The sequence below is a fragment of the Meira miltonrushii genome (assembly GCF_003144205.1).
Source record: "Meira miltonrushii strain MCA 3882 unplaced genomic scaffold FA14scaffold_1, whole genome shotgun sequence".
In the NCBI taxonomy this organism is placed as follows: domain Eukaryota; kingdom Fungi; phylum Basidiomycota; class Exobasidiomycetes; order Exobasidiales; family Brachybasidiaceae; genus Meira; species Meira miltonrushii.
Window position 1 is genome coordinate 2,318,264 of NW_020289943.1, and position 528 is coordinate 2,318,791.

Genomic DNA, 528 nt, shown 5'->3' on the forward strand with positions numbered 1-528 from the left:
GCACCATTCCGGCTGATGTTTCACTTGTTCGGATGATACGTTATAAATTTTGATCTTGCATGCATCAGCAAAGGGAAGAGCGATGTATTCGACTGCTCTCCTTGATCTTTCGAAGACTCTCTCGAATTGTCCGGGGAAACATTTGGTTGATTTGGGCCCTATTCAGTCGTTTGTAGCAGAAGTGTGTGATGTTGATTGTACGATAGGTAGATCTCGAATAAGAAGAGGATGAATCCATAAACGAGAAGCGGATGATACCAGTTGAGCGAGGACACATATGAGATGGCGAGCATCAACGGAAGACCTTGGCTAGCTAGGTTGCATGCTGGCGTTTGCACTTGTGAGGCTTTTTTTTGTGAAGTGAAGTGATGCCATGTTTGCTTGTATTTGAGTGCCATAGTCATTGTCTTTTGAGGAATTTGTGATGCTGACTGAATGACAAGTGGATCTTGAATGACAGGTGGATCTTGAATGACAGGTGGATCTTGAATGACAGGTGGATCTTGAATGACAGGTGGATCTTGAATG